This window comes from Canis aureus, chromosome 3 (assembly GCF_053574225.1).
Source record: "Canis aureus isolate CA01 chromosome 3, VMU_Caureus_v.1.0, whole genome shotgun sequence".
NCBI lineage: Eukaryota > Metazoa > Chordata > Mammalia > Carnivora > Canidae > Canis > Canis aureus.
Window position 1 is genome coordinate 69,517,866 of NC_135613.1, and position 21,574 is coordinate 69,539,439.

General features: G+C 46.9%; 1 long non-coding RNA gene across 2 annotated transcripts in view; it reads left to right on the top strand.

Moving 5' to 3' along the window:
• Nucleotides 1-13,589, top strand: part of LOC144311272 (uncharacterized) — a 25,878-nt gene extending 12,289 nt beyond the window's left edge. The window contains exons 2-5 of one of the 2 annotated variants that reach the window (XR_013376829.1): nt 711-999; nt 1,105-1,304; nt 2,468-2,843; nt 12,434-13,589. This is a non-coding gene — a long non-coding RNA (uncharacterized LOC144311272). Of the gene's footprint in view, nt 1-710; nt 1,000-1,104; nt 1,305-2,467; nt 3,135-12,433 lie in introns of those variants that run through there. The other variant, XR_013376828.1, reaches the window with a different exon arrangement.
• The last annotated feature ends 7,985 nt before the right edge of the window (nt 13,590-21,574 follow it).

Below are 21,574 nucleotides of genomic sequence, written 5' to 3' on the forward strand. Positions count from 1 at the left end.
GCTCTCTTAGATGTTATCCCAATTCACGGTCGCTCCAATGATGTATGATGACGTTCCGCAAGCTCATCCAGTGATGGTGGAAGAGTGAATTAGTGTAACTTCAATGGAATTGAGCAATAGCTAACAAAATTAACAATGCATGCACATTTTTGATCTAGAAATTGTACTTCCCGAAATCTATCCTTATCCACTCCAGCACGAGTACAATAATGCCGGTAACATCCTGAAAACTGTGTAACAGCAAAATGCTGCACAAGAGGACATCAGAAAAGACTTTAAAGAAAGTGCTTCTGTACTCATGAAAAATTGTAGCCAAAAAATTGGGTGTAGAAGTACAATATAGTGTTACAAAGTGTATCTCCACTTACATAATAAAAAGATGGAGGGTATATGTGTTTTCTTGTACATATATTAGCTGTCTTAAAAGAATGCCCCAGAAGCCAGTTACATTTGTCACCACCAGGAGAAATTCTAGCTACTAAGCGAGCAGTGGTGAAAAAAGAGATTTTTCCTTGTATACATAATTTTATACGTTCTGAATTTTGAACCTTTGTAAGTTGTACCTATTCCATAAATAGACCAAAACTGTTGATAATTATTCCACTTGCATTTATCCAGTGCTTTCTATGTCCAGTGCCCTTCTAAGACACTGCAAGCCTCATCCCATATCATCCTCACAATAACCCTATAAAGTATCTTTCTTTCCACAGATGAGGAGACCGAGGCATAGAGAGTGTAGATGGTTTGCCTACAATCAGAGCTAGAACATACCCAGCACCTGAGCCAGAATAGAATCCCAATATTTCTACCTGGGACACTTAGGACACCCAGCTGTTCTCCACTCAGAGTCACAACCTGTTTGGATCACATCTATTTCTGAGTGCCTGACTACAAGGTGGATGGTGTATTAATATAGATCAACCCTGTCCTCTCCCAAGAAGACCTTCCTTTCAGAGACACATCCTATCCGGGCACACAGACTACAAAGCAATTCCTCTGGTCTGTACTACACTCTCTGTGCCCCCTAGACATGCATGAACAGGGCGGGGTGCGGGGGGTGCGGGGGTAAGCAGGAGGCATTAATCCTTATTTCCTTCTCTTTAGCCCTCCTACTGCCTCTACACCAAATCTCACATTTGTGACTTCCTGAGCGCCTCTCCGATGTCTCCTTTGCTCCACATTCCAACTGCCTTGGACTCCCAACAGGCTGCCATCGAATCATAACTGTGTTTCGGCACCAGTGTCCTTATTCAGTGGATAGCCGCCAGAATAATGTTTTCCCCTTTGTATTATATCCTACACAGGTAAATGTGTTTATTACAGGAAATGATTTAAATGCCATTACACAAGAAGAAGATGTCTTTTTAATGCTCTCCCTTGGTTTCAAAGGATTGGGGCTTGATAAAGTACATGAACCTTCATGTTCTAGGTTTTCTTGGCTCATTCCTTCCTTCTAGATGTGTGGAATAAGCAACCACATCCCATTTTTCTGGTGGTGTCAAGGCATCTCTCATCCCTATGTCTTGACACACTATCTCCTGAGTTTGGAATGTCTAACTGCAAATCCACCCAACCAACCTCCACTGTTGCCCCAAAATGCAACTCAAATATTCCTTTCCTAGGGAAGTCTTCTCTGCCTCCCCTAAACTCCAATCTGACTTAACTTCCTCTTCTCTTTGACTCCATAGGATACAAGACAAAACTTAGTTCAGGTACAGATCACACATACTATAGAATTGTCTACCTGTCTGTCTGTAGCCAATGATCTATGGGCTCCTTGAGAGCAGGGATGGTGTCTTGGTCATCTTGGTATGCTTGCTCACTGTCTGGCACAGTGCCTGGTACTAGCTGGAGTGTCTACTTATCAATAACTGATTGAATGGGACATGTTAAAGCTACATGTACCTCCCAGAGCTGTTCTTTGATTTTCTAGACTTGCCTGATCAAGCCCTATGTGACCTTCCTGAGAGTTACTGATAACTGCACTTCCAGCGGCCACATGGTAGACTGTGACATCAGTGGTCACCACCATGCCACATTTCCCAGTAGCTACCCCTTGTGCAATCCCCTCCCACAGTGATGCTGGACTTGGTCATGTGCCTTGGTTTGGCCATGGGATATTAGCAAAGATGATGCGAACAGAGGCTGGATTAGTGCTTGCACACTGGGGCTTGTCCTCTTGGAACACCCCCTCTTGGAAGCTGCCTGCCATGTTGTAGAGAGGCTTGGAGTAGACTATTGAAAGATGAGAGACCACATAGATGAAGGATGACAGGTCATCTTGGATGTTCCAGCTCTGTCCAGCTCCCAGATGAATGCAGACTCATGAGAGATTCAGCTACAACTTGTAGAATAGAGAAGAACCTCTCAGCTGAGCCCAGTTAACACTCAGAACTCTGAGAAATAAGTCATTGTTCATTTCAGCCACTGCTTGTTCTGATAATTTTGGGGTGCTTTTTTCATGCAGCAACAGGCAACAGAAACAGGCTGATATGGAAACTCCCATGCTCCTGACTCCTGGCACAGCAACACAGCCTCCCTGGCAAACCCTGGCTGGTCACTGCAGCTGCCCCATATGCCAAGGTCATTTGCTGGAACCATTTGCTGGCTTATTTGCAGGCTGCCAGAACCCAAGTGAGAGAATTGGAGCCCTCAAATCAAAGCACAGCCATAAAATAGAAACATGGGGAAGAACTACAGCCTTGCCTGAGTATGGAGCAGACTTTGTCAAAGAGAAGAATGAACGATCGGCCTTGCTTTGATGTGGCCTTCCTCTGGAACTTCCTCACAAGGACACCTGGCCTTGAAAATGCATGAAACTACAGCCTTCCAGGACTCGTGAGGTTAGGAAAAACAGAGTCGTGTTCAGCACTCTTCCACTCCATCCAGAGACCCAAGGGGAATCCTGGGCTCTGTCTCCCATCTCCCACAGGGTAGGCTCCTGCCCTGCTCCCTTTGCCAGCATCCTTGTGTGCGGCACTGGGTATGCACCTAGGATTGCAGCTTATGGGTAAAAGGAGATGAATGGCCTACCCAGAAAAAAGACAGCAAATCAGGGAGTTCTGAAAAGGAGAGGAGCCTACAGGGAAGGAGAGTCTCCTGTGGATTTATAGACCGTATCCTCTCCTCCAAGACTAAGCTAGATTCCTTAAAAAAAAAAAAAAAAACTTTGTGGCTCTTTTTTTTTTTTTTAATTTTTTAAATTTATTTATGATAGTCACACAGAGAGAGAGAGAGGCAGAGACACAGGCAGAGGGAGAAGCAGGCTCCGTGCACGGGAGCCCGACGTGGGATTGGATCCCGGGTCTCCAGGATCACGCCCTGGGCCAAAGGCAGGTGCCAAACAGCTGTGCCACCCAGGGATCCCCAACCTTTGTGGCTCTTATTTTAATTATAATTAAATTATTTTTAGTGAATCTTTCTTCTCCAGGAGAAAGCTCCTTGAATGCAGAGATTATGTCTGTCTTGCTCCATATGGATAACTGCTTTGCCCAGCACACAGCATGGCGCACAGGAGGTACCAGTAAGCAGCTGTGGGGAGAATGAATGAACCAACAAATCAATACCCAGCCCAGCACTGTGCAGACAGGGCTTCTTCTTCTTCTTCTTCTTCTTTTTTTTTTTTAAGGATTTTATTTATTTATTCATAGACACAGAGAGAGAGGCAGAGACACAGGCAGAGGGAGAAGCAGGCTCCATGCAGGGAGCCCGAAGTGGGACTCGATCCCGGGTCTCCAGGATCATACCCTGGGCTGCAGGCAGGGCCAAACCGCTGTGCCACCAGGGCTGCCCCAGACAGGGCTTCTTAACTGTGATGCCAAAGACAGGATCCCCCCCCCCCCATGCCTCTGCACTGGCTGTTTCTGTGCTGGAATTCCCTTTCTCTCCTTGTCCATCTGGCCTTTCTAATAGCTCTGGAGAGATGAGCTAGTTCTGAGCCTTTTGGATCCTCAGTTTGCTCCTCTGTGTATGGGGTATAGCACGCTGCCTTGTGGAGAGGGAATACGAGGAGGTCGACGGTGCCTACACATGCCTGACACACAGTCAGGGCCCAGCGATGCTAGTTGGCTCTGGCTTCAGGCCAAGATGCCTGTGACCATTTCTCTGTGCCATGTTCTCTGCCCCTGGTGCTGAGTACCCAGAAGTTATCTTGAGCGTTACCCTTACCAGAAAGGAGCTGGGCAGTGATGAAAGCCCATAGGTGAGCAGAGGTATGTTTCTCAGACTTTAAAGTGCACACATATTCTCTGGGGATTTTGTTAAAATGCAGATTCTAACTCCGTCTGCCTGCGGAGGGAGGAGGGCTGAGATTTTGCATTTCTAACAAGCACTCAGAAGTCACAGCAAGGTACTGATCTAGGGAGCAGTCTGAGGAGCAAGAGGCTACAGCACCAGTTACAGGATGAGTACAGACAGAACTATGGGGCAGTCAGGGGTGTGGCCACTGGAAGTGGGGTGGCCGTGGTTGCAGCTGCTGGGATGAAACCGGCCCCCTGGATAGTGGGTAGTGGAACCTAACAGAGTAGCTCTAGGGCGCCGCTCTACAGACCAAAGAGCTGAACTGCAGAGAACGCCTGGAACATTTCATTCCTGGTGGTGGACTTGGGAGGCAGCTGGGAGCCTTCTTCTGGGGAGTTTGCACATTTTCCCAGCTGCAAGTCTCTACCCCTTCTCTCAGTACTATAGGATAGCTGAGAAGAGCCCTCATGGCTGATGGAGGCCAAGTGACAAACGTTCTGATGAACTGGCAGTCCTCCCCAAGTAATGCCCTAGTTTGGAGCTGGTATTGTAGAAGAGGAAAGGGAAACATGCCAGACTTTGCAAGGAGCCTGTCAGTGGGTGTGTGCTACATTCTTTGTCACCCAGCAGCCTGGCAGGAGAGAAATCAGAGCCCTGCCCTGGCCAGGGAGGCCCTCCTCCTCTGGGGAGCAGGCGCTTTCCACGCATTACCTCCAGGCTTCCCAACCTTCCTTGGGGGGCCTCTGAGGACTCTCATCTCATAGCAAACACTCCACAGACCTCCGCAGGAGAGCGCTGGTGCTTTGTGTCTGTTGATTAAAGAAATCATCAGACTCAGAGTCTACCACGCATTCCGGGATGCTTTTCCCTCAATTCAGTCTTCTTTATGATAAGAGCACCAATGTTCGCGTGGAGAGTGGTTGGACACATGTGAGCGGCAGGGTGAGGTCAGTGTGAGGACAATGGGCGAGTTGTGCCCCTGGGCACCAGGTCCTTGGCAGTGATTCTTTGCCCCGCCCCTCCCACCCTGGTCTGCACCATCTCATTTAGTCCTACTTTATCTCTTCTAGTCTTTGGAACTAGTCTTCGGGGTAGGTATTGCCACCCCCATTTGACAGATGAGGAAGCTGAAGATCTAAATGGTGAAATGAGCTGTCCAAGGTCACATGCCAAATAAGCAGAATCAGGGCATATTTATATAACACATATATATGTATATTTACGCTTATTCACTTTTTAAATTCAAATATCATTAACTTAGAGGGTTACACTGGCTTCAGGTAGAATCAGCTTTCACCTGGTCTTTGTGCCCCAAGTCCTTCCTCCTTCATCCAAGAGGAACGACCTCGGTTTTGTTTTGTTTTGTTTTTTGTTTTTTGTTTTTTGTTTTTTGTTTTTTGTTTTTTGTTTTTTTTTAGCAGCACCTTAACATTGAATCCCTCTGGCGCCCTCTGGAGGTCACTCCTCCATCCTGCCCCCTGACAGAGGTCACTTCATCTCAGGCTCATAATCCTCTTCTCTTGTGCAAGGTCTGGCACCTGGAGAAGACTCTTAAGTGCCACCTAGCTGAGTATTATAAAAATCTGTCCAGGAATGGAAATGCGTAGAGGGCCTCTCAGCCCCCTCCCACAGCAGAAAGAGAGAGAGAGGGAGGAGGTGAGAGCCCCCTCCACCCCCACCCCACCCCCTCGCGGGCCCCAGCTGTCTGTCTGCGTCAAATGTTCTGAGCAGAGGTTGGGGGCTTCAACTCCCCACACAAAGAGAGTTCAGAGCTGTCAGTACCTTTCCCACGATACACTAGGTGGTGAGGAGCAGGTGATAATTGTAGCTCTGTCACCCTTGTCACCTCTGAGCTGGCTGGGTTTTTTTTTTTTTTTTTTTTCTTTCTTTCTAAAAAACAAATGTTGTGCTGCCTGGAAATCAAACTTGGAGTTTCAGTTGAGGAAATACCCATATACAGGCCGCTGCTCTTTCCCCAGAAATCCAGAGAGGAAAACAGCCTCAGGGGCACCAGGGTGGCTCAGTGGTTGAGCATCTGCCTTTGGCTCAGATCATGATCCCAGGGTCCTGGGATCGAGTCTCAAATCAGGCTCCTGTCAGGCACCCTGCTTCTCCCTCTGCCTGTGTCTCTGCCTATGTCTCTGCCTATGCCTCTCTCTCTGTGTCTCTCATGAATAAATAAATAAAATCTTTAAAAAAAAAAAAAAGAAGAAAAAGAAAAAGAAAGAAAGAGAGAAAGAAAGAAGAAAGAAAGAAAGAAAGAAAGAAAGAAAGAAGAAATAAGAAAGAAAGAAAAAAAGAAAGAAAGAAAAGAAAACATGGACTCAGAAAGCACCTCCTTCAATATTTCTGGTTTGGCCTCTCCATAGGGGAGAGAGCCCCAGCCTCTATATGAGCACTCCCCAGGGGATAAGCCTGTCCCACAGCCACCTGGGATGTCAGAGCTCTCTCTCTCTCTCTCTCTCTCTCTCTGAATGGAAAACTGCCTTCACCTATTAAATCTTCCTTCTGTGCTTTGGAGAACACACACAGGACCCCTCCATCTTCTTCCCACTGAGACCCTTCTAGTTTCCGAGGGACTCTCTCATGCTCTGACCCTGCACTTCTGAGGTCACCTCTCCTCTCCAGCATAGATGCTCCGGCTCTTCTGACCCTTCCTGTAGAAGGATTCCACCCCTATCCCCCCCCTGCCCTCAGGGCACACTGTGCTCTATCTGTGAATGTCTGTTAAAGAGTAGCAATGAGCTTTAAACATCCCAGAGGCTTGTACTCAGATTTCCACATTCTGATTCACACACAAAAATGCAAACTGAAATAGTCTCCTGTAACAACAGATGCAGTTGTCCATAATAATAATAACAATAATAATAATAATATCCCAAGTTAATGGGCTCTTTACTATGCTCCACGCATTGTGAAGATTTTACCTGCATTATTTTACTTAGTCCTCGTGCACCCTGCGAAATGCCATACCATCACTTTACAGGTAAGAAAAATACAGCTTAGAGATGATAGGGATCTATGCGAGTCTCAGAGCTAATCAAGTCTTTAAAAAGCATAAAAAAAAAAAAAAAAAGCACTGGAATCCATGTCTGTTTGTCTCGAAAACCAATGTGCGTACGACTCCTCTATATTGTTTTACGTAAAATTGCTCCAATGTAGTAAAATATACTCCATTGTAGTTCCTCTTAGACCCCCCCACGGATCCATATTACAGAAACATGCACAGATAGAGATCCACGTAAGTCCCTCACAAGCTGTCGTATAGACAAATCAAAATTCCTCAGAAAGAAAGAAAGAAAGAAAGAAAGAAAGAAAGAAAGAAAGAAAGAAAAAAAAGAAAGAAAGAAAGAACAGAAATATCATTTCCCAGTCTAAATTGTTTAATTAATCTTATTTATAACTACGTTTCATTGTGGGAGCTATCCTTGCAGGAAAAAGCAGAAAAACATTCAATACAATCGTGGTTTCCCTCAGCAATTTAACCTCCCAGAAAGCAGAGGTTGAGGACAGGGCACAGCATTTATTTTGAACCTAATTCCACTCCAGTGAGGGTGAGCTGCTTGGTGAAAGAACAGGGAGAAAAATCCTGAGCAACAGTAGCCAGGTCATCTCACAGGTTATGCTATTCATGATGGGAAAAGCTGGGCATGGTCTGACATGAACCTGAGACTTTACAGAGGCAGATTGCAAAAACCTTTGCAGGAGAGAGGCTGGTCCCATGACTTCATACACTCTGGGAAGACAGCTCTAGAGGGATGACTTTCAAAAATGAAATTCTGACAATCCGATTGCAAATGACTCCAATGTGGGAGAAATGCAGTAGCACAGAATGAATACAAAGGAGTGACACAAACCCTCAGGTATAATGTTAGCAAGGCTGAAGCCAGCATGAGCCACCAGTGATGACATAAAAGGCCTTTCTGGGAACAGAGTCATGAGAACAGAGAATGGCTAGATCCACCTCTCAAGCACTGGCTGTATGACCTTGGGCAAATTTCCTAACCTCTTGGAACCTCAGTTTCCTGGTCCATATGATGGGGATAATAGTTCTTCCACTGCAGGTGTGTTGTGAGGATTATAGGAATGATGCCTTAGAAACAGACAGACAAGCAAAACCTCGCACAGAGGAAAGTTCTCAAAAAGTATCTGTTGTCAGGTCCCTCCTGTCGTCCTAGTACTAATGGTGTAAAACCAACTGAATCTTCAGTTCCTGCACTGCCTCCATCTCCTGTCAAGGACAAAAGTCCCCAGATTAGAACATCTAGAACAAACATCGATAAGGAGAATTTGCCAATCCGAGCAGCATGCAGATTGCTGAAATGACGTTATGCCTCTTGACCAGGAAGAATTATATTCCATGGCTTGAGGATGACATGCAGAGTGTTCAACCCGTCTTGTTGGGATCCCTCCAAGAGTCTCCAAGGATAAGGGACGGGACAAAAGACATGCCTGCCACATTGCAAGCACTCAACTGAAATTTGTTAAACGTTATTGCAAGAAACAAATGCCTCAATCTTTCTAAAGGGATGGAAGATGTGCCCGAAGTCCATCCCAGGATAAACTCCAGATCTGCCTATTAAACAGGTGGCTTTTGTACCTTCGGGAAGCTGCTGACATCCCCAGCATGGGTCCATCCTGAACCTGCCACACCTCACATACCTTGTTTTCCTTTCTGATAGAATTATTAGATTAATAGCCAAAAAGGCCAGTATCTTTGGCTTCACAATCCCAGATCCTGAAGTTGGACTTAGATGACAATGCAGTCAAGGGGCCGAGGAACCGATGGAATGACCGTGTCCAAAGACAGCAGGTTGGCTGGGTCAGCACCAACCTAGAGTCCTGTTTGGTCAACCTTTTTCTCGCCGGGGAGAGCATAGATGGATGGCTGACCAGTGGTGAAGGAAACACGGAGGGCCAGTCCATGTGTTGGTGAGTGGTCAGGATCCAGCTCCATTGCACCAGCTGAATCTGACGTCAAAAAACTAATGCCGGTTCCATAAAATCTTTTCTTTCTTCAGACTCCAGACGCTTCTCTCCCTCACTCACTCCCTGAATGCATCCACTTACCAAATTCACAGGTTTTAACTCCTAAATCATTCTTAGACTCTTCCTCTACTTTCAATCTGCCCAAACATAGGCCCTTGTCAGCCAAGGGTTTGGAATCTGGGGGGAGAGAGCCATGTTCAGATCCCAGTTTATGCTGGCAGCTATGTGACCTTGTTCAAGTTACCTCTTTGTTCAAAATTTCGGTTTCCTTGTAGGTAACACGAGAAAAATAATAATACCCACCTCACAGGCTTTTGCAAGGTTTCCGAGCTGACTCCTTTGCAGAGTGCCCAGCACCATGCCTGGCATAGAATAAGCACTAGGAAACATCAGTAAATATTACTGGGCGCTGTGATGACCTCCCAGCTGGTCTGTCTACCACCAGCCCCACGGCCCCTGCATTATCTGCCTCTTATCACAGAGATGATCAAATCCAGAAACCATCAGTGATTCTGCTCAGAGTAAACGCCTTTACACACACATGCACACACACATGTACAGGCACACACGGACATGTCACACACACACATGCACACACACACACACTCAGCATTGCCCCAGGACAAAGTCCCAGCCCAGTGCATAAGGCCCATCCTGATTTTTCTCAACTGCAGCTATAATTGAGCATTTTTTTCCCAGCACAAGAGGATGTTTCTCACTCTGAAGCTATTGGGAGGGCTTTCCCTCTGCCCGTAATACCCTTGCCCTCTTATCTATCCAGGGACCTTCAACTCATCCATGAAAATCCAGGCAGGTGTCTGTCCTCTGTGGAGCCCTCCAGGTCGTCTCGAGGTGCCCCACACTCTTCATGCCCATTAGAGACATCTAGGAGCCTCCATGCCCTTCCCTGAAAAATGTTGCTTAAAATACCAACTCCAGCGAGTGTCTTCATGAGAACTGAGGGAGGTAAAAATACCCGGCACGTCTAGGAGAGTGGACCGCTGATGGGGCTTGAACCTTTCACTGGCAGGTGGTGGGCGGAAGTGGGATGCTCACTGTCTCAGGGAAGAGAGTGGGGACTTAGAATGTGAGCCTTAATGATGATAGATAACCAAGGAAGTGGGTCAGACATTCTCTCAAGGCCCCTTCTTCCCGAAATGCACATGGGCATCGTTGGGCCGGGAGCTATACCAATAGTCACACATCACTTCTCCATCTCATGGATGTGCCCCATTCCATTAAGACAAAGACGACCACACCACTCCTGCCCCCAGCTCACGAGGAAAGGAGGGAGTGGGGCGCTGGGGCTAGATACTCCCTATGCTGCCCCAGCCTGTCACTCGCAGCACCTGCCTCAACTGAGGTTCAACCCCCTGTGCCCTTTGCTTCCTGAGGACCCTGACAGCCTGGGGACTGGTGGACCAGCCTGAGAAGCGTGCTCATTACTCGCAATGGCAGAGGGGCACTGGAGAGCCTGGACAGACAAGCAGACAAGCCTGGCCTCTCTCCCACCTGCCGTGGGACGTTCCCAAGCTGTTTCTGCCCCAGGCGGCCTGGGCTTCTGTCTCTGCCATGACCAAGGGCAAGAGCCCCCTCCACTTTCTCAGGATCTTTGAAAACTGCATGAGGAATGGATGTCTTTCATTTCAGGGCCACGAGACCCAACTGCTGCCGGGCCAGGCACCAGCTCAGACCAGGTAGGGAAAGAAGTCAGACTTCATCCAAACGAAAAGCAGGAAAAGTCACCCATTGACCCAGAGAGTGGACATCCTGCAGACAGGGAGAACAGAGTGAGAGACTCCTCCAGAATAAGCAATGGACATGTCTGCCATTCGGGCAGGACAGCCGGGAGCCCTAGACTTGTTTCTATAAAGCTACTGTCCCCAGAGCAAAAGCCTGGGTCCGCCAGAGAGGCCAGGACACTACGGAGTCCATGTGGCAGCCAGGGCCGGGAAGCACATCCTAGGTCCTTACCCAGATTGGCACCTGCCGATCCCTCCAAATCTAGCAGCGAGCAGAACCTAACACCCCCTCCAAGCAGGATCAGCCAGCATGGGTGTCAGCCAAGCCCATGAGGCTTTAGGTCACCTTGGGATATATATTTGATTAATTTGTCAGCTTTTCAAATATACTCAGTTTTCCATCTTTGCTTCATAATTTTTTCAAATAGGTCAGCTCGTGTAGGCCAAGCTAAGGATAAAATGTTTCTCTCTCCCGGTGATCAAAGCACCTGTAGAGACCAGGTGAGATCAGGAAAGTCCAGCCAGAGATTGGCTCCGTCAATGCTTCCTGAGCACCCACTGTCTGCCAAGCCCTGTTCCACACACCAAGCAGAAACAGAAAGCAAAGCAGAAAGGGCCCTGCTCTCTCGGAGCTGAGGTCCAGAGGGAGGGAAGCAAACAATACAGTGCTAAGCAAATACTATAAAGTGAGTTTAGAGTAATCAGGGCATCCAAGGGTGACCACGGGCACCTGTCTAAGGTGGTAGGGAGGTACCTTTGAGCTGCATGAGGAGAAGCAGCCAGTCTTGTAAAGCCCTGGGGAGAAGCAAAAGCAAACACAAAGGCCCTGATATAGGCCTGGGCTTGGCAAGCTGGAGGAAGAGTCAGAGGGTGAGTGGGGTTGCACCTGGTGAATATAGGGGGTGAGGGCAAATAGGCAGGCATCCTGGATCTGCAAGCTGAGCCCCGGGGGACGTCACCTCTTTGCTGTGCCCCAGTATCCAGCTGAGCTCCTGGCTCAGATGAGTGTTTAATAAACACTTGCCGAGTGGCTCAGTGGTTGAATGGTTGAGCGTCTCCCTTCGGCTCAAGACGTGATCCCGGGGTCCTGGGATCAAGTTCCACATGGGGGTCCCCGCAAGGAGCCTGCTTCTCCCTCTGCCTATGTTTCAGCCTCTCTCTTTGTGTCTCTCATGAATAAATAAATAAATAAAATATTTTAAAAATAAGATAAAATAAGCACTTGCCACATGAGCAACTCTGTGAGAGCATGCCTGGGTCAATGATGAACAGAGCAAGGCAGATGGAAGTGATCGTGGGTGGCTTTCTCATGGTGGACCTCCTCCCACCCTCTGGGTCCACGGGTGCTCCCCCACATGGTTCTCCGGGCAGGGACCCATCACTAAAGCAGAAAGGGACAGACCAGAATGAGGGCCTTTGAGTTGGGAGACCCTAGAGCTGACTTCAGTCTCTGTTCTTTGCAGAAAACATGAGCCTCTGGGAGGCCTTGACCAATTCACCAGCCAGACCTTCTTCCCCGGCACGTCACGTTTGGCACCCAGGGACTCCCAAGCCCGGTCATCATCTGGAAGTTGCAATGAGTTTACCCCAAAGACCCAGGCTGGGCAAAGGGGGTTCTGTTCTACTGGTGCTGGTGACCGTTGGCCCTGCTGTGCAGATTTCATTTTTTAAGGAGAGATTTTTAAGCTTTGTTTGCATTCGTCTGGTGACAGAACTGAACTGAAGAGCTCCGTTGGGATCAATAAACATGTATCCGCCTGGCTTGCTAGCACCAGGCACTGGACTGGCCTGGGGATTTGAGGCCAAGTGAGGAGCCATCTAGAGCAAAGGACAGCCACACAAACAGGGCACAAAAGCCCCATTAACACTGTCGCACTGGTCAGTAATTGCCTGGGGCTTTTCTCCTGCAGAGCCCCGGGGTGGGACCTGAGTGAGGATTTCATTCCTGCTCTCCCTCCCTTGCTTCTCCATCTTTTGTTTGTTTGTTTTCTTCCATGGGCAGAACACACAGACACTGAAGTCTGGAATTCTGGAAGCTTGTGGTTCCCAACAGGAGGATGGTCTGTGGAAGCAGTATGCTTGTTAGTAACACACTCCAAATCTCTGGTGCCTGTAAGACTATGAGCCTCCAGGAGGTTGGTCTGTTCACGCCAAACACTTTTCAGGGAATAACTCAGCATCCATTAGGATGCTTTTAGAAGAGTGGAAATGGCCCATTTCCCCCCGAAGATCTACTGCAGGGGCGAGGGAGAGTGCAATGTCTCAGCAGCCTGTCTTCAACCATTGCTAAAGGCCCAAGCAGAGCTGTACAAAATCCAGGGGACCCACCCAGCTTTAGGGATCTTGGCACACCTCTCAGGGGTTTCAGTCATCTGTTCCTGCCTCTCACGGTCCCACAAGGTCTGCAGTCCCTGAACTGTACCGTCCACCCAAACCTCACAAATCTGCCCCTACTGCATGGAAGCCTTGGGGAGGTGCCCAGCCTCTCCTGGGATGACCGTGGCAGTCGGCACCCAGGGCTCCCCCTTGGAACTCTCTGCCCCCTCTTTCTGGGCCCCATAGACAGTGAACTTATCTAGAGCTCTGCCTCCCGCACTTCAACTGAAGATTTCCTGATTTAAAAGTACCACGAGTACAATAAATTCAATAATTCAATAATCAGCAGTTATTCATTCCCTGTCTGCCAAGGGTACTTGGCACTGATTTGAACAAATCAGACAAACTTTAGAGCATGTGGAAATTACTGAAACCTACAAAGAAGAAAAATTAAAATATGATCCATAAGGCAATTATCTAAGAGCAATGGGGTTAACGTTTTTAGTATATTCTTTCCCAGACATTTTCCTATATATTTTTAATATGGTTGAAATCGTATTGTAAACCTAATTTTGTGTCATGACTATCTCAGTCCATTTGGGTTGATATAACAAAAATACCATAGAAACACAGTTCAAGAGGCTAAAAGTCCAAGATCAAGGCCCCGGCAGGTTCAGTGTCAGGTGAGAGCCCACTTCTGGTCATCTTGGTATGTTCTCACGTGGCAGGAGGGGCACAGGGGTTCTCTGAGGCATAAAGGAACTAATCTCATTCCTGAGGGCTCCACCCTCAGAACCTAATCACCCCAAAGCCTCACCCCCTAATAGCATTGCTATGGGTGCTAGGATTTCTACAAGTGAATTTAGGGGGAGGGAGACACAGACATGAAGTCCATCATAGTGATTTTTAAACGTGACACTATGTCATGACCATCTTTTCTCCTTTAAGGTTCCCAAATTTAGCAAACAACAACAACAACAAAAATCAGGACATCCAGTTAAAATTGAACTGGAGACATAATGAGTCAAGTTTTAGTGTAAGAATGTCCCAAATATCTGCACGGGACCTGCTTAAACTAAACAATTATTTACTGTGTTTCTGAAATTAAAATTTAACTGCTGTCTTGTATCTTTATCTAGCAACCTTCTGGTTAAAAATTCACAGAAGCCTTTTTTTTTTCCTCATTTTTGCTGTTTGCCTACTTCTCTCATTCTGCTTGGAATGTATGAATCTCAAGCAGGTCACCTGCACCTGCCACAGAGCCTCCTTCTGCCTAGACACCCATGCCCCATAGTTGACTGACTTCTTCCTCACTGATCAAGAGGCCTCCCATCCCCCCCACCTAAACACTCTCATCCCTCCTTGTCCCTCTTTTTCTAACTAGTTTTCTTCATGGCGTTTATCCCCCACGTAACCTTACATAATTGTTTATCTTCTGGCTCCATCTATTTAAGTAAAAGATACTTGGGAACAGGGACTTCATCTGTTGGGATTTTGTTTTGTTTGTGTTCCTGCCATACCCGTGTGTAGAGCAACACCCACTCAAGAAATATTTGTTAAGTGGATGATACATGTGTATACATTGTATGTATCTGGTTATGGATTCTACTGAACAATGGTCTATTCTTGAGCCATTAGCACCCTGATTTAATTATTACAGCTTCAGGAGTTTGTTGTTGTGGTTTTGCTTTTGGTTTTGATTTTGATCTTTAATATCTGATAGAGCCAGCCATCTCATTAACCTTATTTTACACTGTTTATCCTTGGTCATTTTCAACTGATTGTTCTTCTATCTAAATTTAGAGGCATGAAAATGGCAAACAATTATAGAGCACTTACTCTGTGCTTATAAATGGGTAAGAAGTCACTTAAATATTGGGCTTGAGTGTGCAGGCAGATGGAGGCTCTGTGGCAGTTGCAGGTGACCTGCTCAAGATTGGTGGTACGCTCCAAGCAACTAACCCCTGGGGTGGGTACTGTATTTATTCCCACTTTCCAGATGAGCAAGCTGAGGTATAAGTAACTACTTCAAGGTCAGCAGAGCCGATATTTGAACCCAGGCTGGCTCCAGAGGACATTCTCTGAACCACCATTCTGTGCCACCACAATGAATTGCCACAAACTCTAGAGTGGCTCTGAGGCAACACACATTTATCATATCATAGGGCCACGGATTGGGAATCTGGGGTACAGCTTAGCTGAACCCTCCGCTCAGGCGTTGGAGGCTGAAATCATGGTGCTGGTGGAGCTGCAGTTCTCATCTGAGGCTGGAGTCTTCTTCCAGGCTCACTGGTTCTATGGCATGTGGTGCCCACAGCCGCTTGCAGCACAGCAGCTGGCTGCTTCTTCTAGAAGCCAGTAGAAACACCTCTCTATAACTTCCTCTCCTGTCACGGGCCAGAGAAAACTCTGTTTTTAAAGGGATTCCCCGATTGGGTCAGGCCACTCAAATAATCTCTGTGTTTTAAGGCCAGCTGTCTTGGGATTTTATTTACATTTTGTGAAGTCCCTCCACAGCAGTAGCTAGGTTAGTGTTTGATTGGCATTAACCAGGGCCAGGGTTGTGAGGGGCCTCTCTTAAGAATTCTGCCCACAGGGTGGTGGAAGGGGAGGAGGGCAAGGGGTGGGGGTGAATGGGTGACGGGCACTGAGGGGGGCACTTGACAGGATGAGCACTGGGTGTTATTTTGTATGTTGGCAAATTGAACACCAATAAAAAATAAATTTATTATTAAAAAAAAAAAGAATTCTGCCCACCAGTCTGTTTATATGAGTTTAGTTATTATTAAGGTATAGTTAAGTCCAACAGATTAGGAAACAACTGCCCCTGAGAACATGTTTTTTTTTTTTTTTTTTTTTTAACATGTTTTGTTCTATTCAGAGATCCCATGCTGTCATGCCACAGCACAGAGGGCCCAGGGAAACACTGGGGTCAGTCGGTCAGAAACAGGGGCAGGGCAGGGGTGGGGAGAGCAGGGAGGAAACCAAGGGTACGAGACTTTATTGTCACTTCTCTGGGAAGCAACACTTCACATTGGCCAGTTTTAATAATTTCAGCAGGCCTCTGTCTAGTTGTCCAATACCTGGCGCTCGGTGATTAGGGCAGAGAGATAGAAGCTCACATATAATAAAAGAGGGGACTGGGGCTGTGGGCTCTGGATTGGCTGGTTTGTGTTTGAAAAAGACTCGCAGGCAATTTCTAGGAATTGGCTAACCCTGGGAGAGGGGGTCCCTCCCAGCTCAGCTCAGGGAGGCCCCAGGTGTTAAAGCAACAGAATATGGGAAAGATGCAGTGAATGCACACAGATGCCCCATTTGGTCAAGTTCCAGTCTTTTCCCCCATCTCCCACCACCTCTCCCAGAAGAAAATAATTCTTTGTCCTTCTGATTCCCTTTGTTTTAAATTTGCATGGCAATTTAGGAAGAATGGCATCTTTAGGACAGTCTACCTATCCAGGAACATAGTATACCTCTCCATTTATTCAAGTTCTTTTTATAAACTCTAAGTAAAGTTTTGTACTGTCATTTATGTAACTCCTCACTCTTTCATTATGGCTGTTCCAGATATTGTATGTGTTTTGTTGCTATAACAAACAGGATTTTTCTCTATATTTCCTAATTTATTTTACCAATATAGAGGAGCTGCATGCTTTTACAGCTTTATTGAGAGATAATTGAGATCTAATAAACTACCCATATTTAAAGTGAGAATTTAATATGTTTGACCAATGTATACACTCATGAAATGATCACTACAATTAGGGCAATGAGTATATCTGTTATACCCAAAATTTCCTCATGCCTTTTTGCAATCTCTCCCTCCCTGCCCTCCACCCCATTACCAGGCAACCACTGGTCTGCTCACTCTGTCCATTTTTTTTTTCATTTTTTTTTATTGTATTTTCAGCTACTAAATTGTCATACTACTTTTCATAGTTTTTCAACTTAATCTGTAGAGTTTTCTAGTACACAAACAGATCATTGGTACATAATAACAATTTTACTTCCTCTTTCTGTATTTACATCACCTGATCCTAGCTCCAGCACAGTATATCAGCAAGAATGCCCAAAACAATGCCAAACCCCATCAGGGACTCTTGTGTCATTTCTGACTTTCATTGGAATGACTACAGTGTTGCATCATTGTTGCAATGGTAAATCCGTTGCCACCCGGAGCCAGACATCAAAACACAGAGGGTTCTATGACCAAGTAGCGTCCTTTCTGAGCCTGGATCCATCCACATCCTAACCCTGTCTCCTGTCTTGTCATTTCCAACCCATTTTCATGACTCCCTCCTCTGCATCTGGTAGAGGCATCTCTCACATTAGAGCAGAATTAGTTTTCATCTGTCTTTTTCCACTACCAGACTGAGAACTAAAGCAGAAATTGTCTTTTTCATCTTATTGAGCAAAACACCTCACATAGAGTAAATACTTCACCAATGTTTATTAAACTAAACTGAAATACAATAATGTTTACCTAAAAGCATGGGTCCCAGACCTGGATCTACATTAGAATCACCTTAGTAAATTAGTGGAGGGAAAAGCAAAAGATATATAAACATACGTATTTTAAAACAGATTTTTTTCAATTAGCAAATGAATAATTTTTTTTAAAAAAAGGATGTATTTTCCCATGTCCCATCCTGTATCCCATAAACTTGAATCAATGGTCTGGTCCTAAAGCCTGGAATTTGGATTTTTAATAAGCTCCAGATGATTCTTAGCCAACCAGCCTTGCATGGGATGACGATCAGTTTGGAGAGCCAGTGTCTTTAAGTAATAAAAACAAGCTGGGAGCAAAGATCCTTATATTATAAAATGTTAGTGCTAAAGGAATTCTAAAGAGCTAGTCTACTCCTGCATTTTGCAGTGGGGAAAACCTCCAAAAAGCGAAGTGCTTTGCCTAGCACGTTTTTGATCACCCTGGTTAGTCTCAAACAAAAGCTGGGACCTAGAGGGGTCTGTCTCCACCTTCCCCTTGACCTCCCTGGAACTCCACCCGGCCCTTGGCAGAAATGAATGTCTCATCCCAACCTATGCAGCAGCGAGCAGCAGCAGGGGCAACTGGGGAAAGCATATTAAGAATAATTACTTGGGGAGGGATATGAGGACTATAAACCAAACCAAATTTTTCGGCCAAATGCTTCGATCTGGGTTCTGAAATAATTCAAACTCTTCAGATAGTTATAAACAAACACGAAGCCAGACAGCAGGCGATAATCCTCCAGGCCACCTCTGTCGGATGCATTATTTATAAGGTGGGAAATATATTTTGTGCATTTTTTTTCTTCATAGACATTCAATAAAAAAGCGAAAAAGCAAACAAAGCAGTTCTTACCGCTCGCTCTCTTGACACCGTCGGGCACAGGTCACATGTTGACTCGTGTCCCTCGGTGCTCCCCGGGGAAGATGTCTTCCAGGCCTGACCGGATCACCCCAGAGAATGTGCCCAGGTACTACTCAGCAGCAAAACCCTCAAGACAGGAGAGGAAGTTGTGGACCATCTGGTGCAGTCTGGGGGCTTTTCAGAGAAGAAAAGCAAAGCTCAGAGAGGGAAAGTGATTTGCCAACAGCCACCAGCATGGCCGGGCAAAGCTGAGATGAGGACGGTCCTGGAATCCAGGTGTGCTCTTGCTACCTTGAACACTGTGTGCTAAATTCTGTGCACTTTATTTGTGGGGAAATGTCTTTGTGTCTCATCAGATTTACAAAGAGGTCCGTGCCCCTTAAAGTATTGAGTCACCTTCCAGAAGTGTCCAAGTCCTCACCACCCCATGACCCCCTCTCCTCTCTCAGTGCTTCTCTGCAGCCTTCTCACATATCACCTGCATTCGTGCAACACCTTCCTGCATGCCATGCTGCCTCTGGGTGTGATCCGTTTTCCCTGCTGCTGGGGCTGGGGGCGGGGGAGGACTTTACCTAAAATGCAAACCTACTTCGTTACCCTACCTATAGGACCACAGTATATCACATGAGGTCCTCCATAATCTAGCCCTTTTCTGGATCCTTAGCCTTAAAACTCACTGTTTTGTTGCTTTTCCCACCCACAGTTGAGGACTGGGGCCTCACCAGGGAGATTTGAACCTCCATCAATCTGACATCAAAGCACTGTCTCTGGATGACAAAACAGTGTCCCACACCAGTGAAGAAGGCCCCTTCATCTCTATTTTGGCCCTCAATAGATACTTTTTAGGTGTTTTCTTAAACCCACAGAAGACCCACCCACTCTGGCCATAGATGCATGCTCCCTCTACCAATGGGAGCCTGATGGGATTCATTCTAGTATTTAGAATTCAACTATCATGTGTTAAGCATCAATTTTGCCCCAGTCCATGTGCCAAGTGCTCAGATAGGAGCAGAAATCAAACACAGTACCCAATTACTAGCTATCTGGAAAATCCAAATGAAAACTATGGAAGACTCTTCACACCCACTGGGATGGCTGGAATAAAAAAAGACAGTATATGTTCGTGAGGATGTGGACAAATCGGAGCCCTCAAACCTGCTGCGAGAAGGCAAAATGCTTTGGAAAACAGTCTAACAGTTCTTCAAATGATTAAATGGAGCTGCTATATGACCCAGCAATCCCACTTCTAGATACCTACCAAAGAAGAATAAAAACATATGTCCACATAAATATTTGCCTGTTGATGTTCATAGCAGCATTATTCCTAATCACTGAAAAGTAGGAACAACCCAATGCCCAATGTATGATAAATAGACAAATAGATGTGCCAATCCACATAGTGGAATATTATTCAGCAATTAAAAAGGAGCAAAATATCGACACATGTGACAACATGGATGAACCTTGAAAACATTACACTAAGTGAAAGAAACCAGACTCAAAGGGCACATATTGTATTACTTCATTTACATGAAATGTTTAGACAAATTCAAAGGAACAGAAAGTAGATTAATACAAGGCTGGGGGCATAGGGGGTGGAGGTTCATTAGGCAGAAATGAGGGACTTCTTGCTAACAGGTCTGGGGTTTATCTGGGAGTGATGAAAATGTTCTGAAATTGGTTGTAATGATGGTTACACACTGTGAATGTACTAAAAACCCCTGAACTCTACACCTTAACTGGGTCAATGGGTGGCATGTAGTTACTCTCAATAGAGTGATTATAAGAACACTCTCGACAAGGGACACCTGCGTGGCTCAGCAGTTGAACATCTGCCTTCAGCTCAGGTGGTGATCCCTGGGGTCCTGGGGTCGAGTCCCGTGTCGGGATCCCTGCATGGAGCCTGCTTCTCCCCTGCCTGTGTCTCTGCCCCCCCCCCCCGTATGTCTCCCATGAATAAATAAATAAACTCTTAAAAAAAAAAAAAAACACTCCACGAGAACTTTAGAGTGATCAGTTTGCCCTGGTTTGCCTGGGACTTGCCCAGTTTTGGCACTGAAAGCCCCACATCTGGGGAAACCCTTTGTTCCAGACAAACCAGGATGATATCACCTTTCTGGAATCCCCCCCAGCCACTGGCCTGGGGATGCTGGGGCGGGAAACAGGGCAGAGTGTGGCTGGCACAGAGTCAAATGTCGAAACGACACCTACAGGAAGGAGGTGAGGGGCTGAGCAGGTACTCCAGAGCAGGGCCAGGGGTGGGGGGCGTCTGGACCCGAGCTGACAGGGCTGACCCTACAGGACCCTGGTCCCTCAGGGGGAGCTTGTGACCAGGGAGTTTTAAAGCACAGTGTCACCCCAGCCCCGTCTCTCCTTGAGAGCCGGTGTCACTGAGGGCAGCTGGTCCCCACTCTGGGTCCTGAGTGTTTAAGCTGCCAAACCGGGTTTAATCTCACAATCTGCTCTGGTGTCGCCTCAGCCCTGCCTTCCAGAACTCCCCTCCCAGCCAGCGGGCTCCCACCGGCCTACGCGGCCCTGCGCCTCCCGGCGGCCGGGGGAGGGCTTCCCAGACAGCAGATCGGGGAGGCTGAATGACGTTTGGTCTTTCTAAAGCACTTGTAATCATCTCCCATGTTTTAGGGCCCAGTTTCCAACGTGGCAAACGGTCCAGCCCCACCTGAGTGGAAGGCTTGCAGCCGAAGGCTGAGGAGGGGGATGAGCGTGCAGCGTCTGCGGGGAGGCCGGGCCCAGGCCCAGGCCCAGGTGAGGATGGCAGGATGGCTCCCCCTGCTTCGGGCCCCAAGCTGCCACCGCGGCCACTTTGCCAATGGGAAGGTGCTCCCCATCACCCTTCAGCAATCACACAGCTTCCCCAACTAACCCTGCGCTGTCTTGCTCCAGCTACAGGTAATCCCCTCTCCAGGGGCTCGGGTACCAT